We start from the raw sequence: 4310 nt of genomic DNA, 5'->3' as shown, positions 1-4310 counted from the left end.
GACTAGCCGCTGCTGCTGGAGGAGCTGTGCTTCAACTACTGACCAGCCAGCGAACCCCCTCCGCCAGCCAGCGAACCGCAAATCCTCAGGTCCTCAGGATACGTAAAATGCGCGCCACGACCGCGCCCGAGACGATGTACCACCAAGAATGCATACCAAAAACAAACCCCCCAAACTCCCCGCGGCGCGTGCTCCGGCGGGGCCCAGAAACCATTTTGTGCCTGTGCCTCATTGACCCGGTTCCGGTGCGCCATTTGCTTTCGCGTTCGTAGCGCGCTTAGGTACTGTAAATAGAGAAGTAGGCGAAGGCAGGTCGGCCAGGGTCGGGACGAGTGATTAACGTTCTTCTCGATCAATCAAGTAATACACGTTCTATGTGTGATAATATCCTCATCTTCGGCTTCGACCTCGACACACGGCCGGCTGTCATCTGGAGTAGTGAATCCCCCCAGCTATAAGCTCTCCACGCGTGACGTCGATAGTCGAGATCGATGTTTTAAACAAAAAGTGCAGCAGTTAGAGTTAGAGCGAACCGGGTTGCTACGCAACCGAACCGTGGGCAACCCCCTTCGATCGAGGTACTTATGCGAGGATCGGGCTGTACAGTTGTTGTTTAAGCGAGCTAGAGGTTAAGTCTATTTAAAAGAAAAGGGTGCAAAGTAGCAAAAGGCGATCTAAAGCTGTCGCGCAGAATCGCGATGTTTGTAGCGTAGTAAGGACCAAAAACCCGATTTGTTTCCCGAGTCCCCGAGGGAGAAGATGAGCGGCCAGGCTCAAAATTTCGAAATTCAACGGAAGCGGAAGCGACAGAGACGGTGCGGGAACGTGTTGACACTTTATTCAATAAATGTTCGATTAGGGGGAAAACATGGTGGACATTCGGCTACGTTTATAAGATGAACTGGCAGGCAGGCAGGTGCAAATGGTATTTAAAGTGAAAGCAAGCAAGATGAGATTAGGCAGAGAGAAGAAGAAAGAAGATAGAGAGCGAGAAAGGGTATATTCAAAACAGATTAAAAACAATTTCTATTTCTATAGGGATCCAAAATGGCGAAGGCGATCGAGAGATTAATGGAAAATAAAATACGTGAAAAGTATAGTTCAAACCACACACACACGCGTCTCTCTTCTTGTCTGTCTGTCCGCAGGAAAACAAAGTTCGCCCCCGGAACCCGCTCGGCTCGGCAGCAATCAATCCTCGCGCTAATGGCGCCGTTGATAACGACCCCCCCGATCAACCCCCGATGTGGGAGTCGCGCTTGTCAAAAGCAAATGGTGGCCACGGTGTGGGAGAGACAGGCCCCAGCCTCCCACGCATCGAGTGTACGGCCAATCAGTCAGTCTACCGGAGGGTTTGTTCGGGTTCGGTGTTCTCTTCCGAATTTGCCGAACTCCGCTCCGTATTCTACGGAGACCCCGAGGAAAAACGTTCCCGAAAGAAATGTACAATAATGAAATGGAGTTATGGTCTTGTTTTATGAATATTTAATTAATTATATGCTCATATTCATAAATATTAATACCATTTTTCTTTTCCGTTCGGCCCGGTTTCACCCCGGTTTCGTTATGCTCCGCGTCCGAACGAATGTCTTCAAGACGTTCTGTCGTTCCGTTCGGGTCTCGCCCGGGTCTTTCCCTGGTCGGGTCCGTTCTCGGGTCCGCGACACTCGTTCTGCTTCGCGTTCTGGGCGCGTTCTGGCCGTGCTGCGTGTATGATTAACTGAGCGAATGGTGAACGAAACGAAAAAAGGAGCTCAAAAAGCATAACCTGTCGCTTGATGATTTTATATTATTTTTATCAATAAATTAGTCGCCTTTTTTCGTTCGGGGTTTCGGGACCTTCGTCCTGCGTCCGTCCGTCCGTGCAGCATACTCGAACTCTAATGGGGGTTTCTAATTTTTGGCCCCACCAGATTTTAATTCCCTTAATCATTTGAACCAGTTAGTGGCCCAATCGTCCAGCATCTCGGGCGAGATGGTTTGAAGGTGAGTGAAGTGGCGTGAGACACAAGAAACGGACGGACCCTTAGCGGGGCGGGGAGGCGGGTTAACGAGGAGGACAGGGAAAGGGGTAAACGGCTCGTGGTATGACACCGTGGCCCACGAAATCCCAATCCCAAGACCCAATTCCGAGATCGCACTGGACAACTTCGCACCCGTTTTCGAGAAGAAACGATCGTTGATCGCGACGCGACGAAGTGGAATGGACCGCTTCACACACACACACACACCCAGAGAATCCCAACGACGTTCACGACGTTCCAAGACGTTCAGACCCCAAAACGAATTATGACAGATAAAATATTTATAATTATAGAGTGTTCGTTTTATGATGTTTGTTTGTGATCGCTTACAATTTGCTTCTCTCTCTCTCTCTCGCTCTCGGTCCCTCTCTCTTTCTGGTCCGAGTTTTCGTTGTCATTTGATTGCGTTATTCCACCCCCATGTTTGGTGGTGGTTTCTGTCCCGCACTCGCCGCGCCCGCTCGGATGACAAACGGATAATCCGCCCGGAGTCCGAACCGATCGGAGGCTCCGACGGGACCACGGGGACCCGCGGGGGGACCTCCGTCTCGTGGTGCACGAAACGAAATTCTCGAAATGAAATATTTAAATCGTTTTGTAGCGTCCGCGGCGGCGATCGGCCGATGGAAGACGCGTAAAACTAAAACGGCGTAAGAAAATCAACAAATCTTATGTTCCACAAATTCCGGTGCGGTGTGTGTTCAGGGTGTGTGATTCCGACATTTTTGTTTCCTTTTTTGCTGCTGCTGCTGCTAATTTTTGGCGCACGGATAGAATCGGCCCGAATCGTGACGGCTAAACCGCGCCAAGGCCATGAGGACCCGGGCTGCAGATAAAATATTAAACAAAAACGCGCACACACGGCACTGCAATAAACTAATAAAAACGAACGTAGAAGATGCCCCCACGGAGCAACCGAAAAATGCAACCTTTAAATGGTGGCAGATTATTCATTTTTGACAAATTTATTAGTAGCAAATCACGTACCGCATCTCGCGGCCACCTTGCGTAACCTTGGACCGGCTCCGGCGCTGGCCAAGATCCTAATCTGGATGGCAATATAATTACCCGGCTAGGGAACTCTAGTGTCACGAGGTCGGCAGCACCCTCGAAAGCTCCTTAATCAGGGGTCTTAAAATTTAATTGACCACCGATCTCGGGGATCTAGCCCCACGGCTTTCAATGCACTTGCCGGTAATGATCGGGATCGGATCGGGTCGGCGCAGACCGGAGGTGGTGATCGTCCCCGGGTCCCCGTCGGTCCGGCGTCGATCGTTATAATATGCACGCAGATTAAGCGTTTATCTCAGGTTTCATCGATGAAACCAGAACCGACCGATTGATTTTGTCTCCGCGGCTGGCCCCGAGGCTAGAAACTACCGCGCGTTCCGTTCCGACGCGAATAGCGGCTGGCCCAAACGAAGAAGAAGAAGGCGCGCGGAACATTTACATAAATATGAATATAAAAGATAATTTATGAAAATTATCCTTGTCATAACCCGTTCTGAGCTACGTTCATTCAGAGATTCTTTCTGCTGCTTTTATTATCTATGAAATGTCTCTGCCGGCCGGCCGGTGCCGCCCTGGCCGCTGGCTGCTTACAGATTGCTTGTTTTCTGAGTGCTAAATGAAGAAGAGGGCATAATCCCGAGGGCCTCTCCCTCTCGCAGTGTCTATTAAATCTCCACAGCTCTCCAGGCCCCACTCGAGCCGCGGGTTTATGTGACATTTTAGCACGGCCATAGCCGAGCGGGCTGTCACAATTCCCGGCAACAGACTGTTAACATTGTTGACTTTCAGTCGCATCAACCGCGCATCAGCTTCGCAGGCTCTCCGGTCCGGTCCAATCCAATTCCGCTAATGAGGTGTTTGACATCGCAGCAGGCCCAGGGACTGCTCCATAAGGATGGTGAAATTATGACACAGGCCACTATGACGCTGATGCAGGATTGATGAAAGAGCGGCAGCGACCGCTGGTTGACGGACCGAAATCGATATCACACGATAAGCCGCGCGCAGAAGGATACAAATCACATACCATATTTGATGGAACAATAAAAGGCGCATAACCCGGTGCCGAACTATGGTCGCCTGTTACTGTCTACGATATAAAGATCCACGTTTGCCAGTTTGATCAGTCATCAGTTCGTCGTCGCAGCCTTGAAATGTCAAACAAATTAATTGACAATTGACAGTGGACAGTGTATTTCCGGTGTGTCGAGCAATCAAAATGCTTCCCATTTAATGCCATAGGTCGGCCCAGCCGTATCGCTGTTCATTCGCTGC

Source organism: Anopheles cruzii, chromosome 3, assembly GCF_943734635.1.
Source record: "Anopheles cruzii chromosome 3, idAnoCruzAS_RS32_06, whole genome shotgun sequence".
Lineage (NCBI taxonomy): Eukaryota > Metazoa > Arthropoda > Insecta > Diptera > Culicidae > Anopheles > Anopheles cruzii.
The sequence above is the reverse complement of the archived record's forward strand: the minus strand, read 5'-3'. Positions refer to the sequence as shown.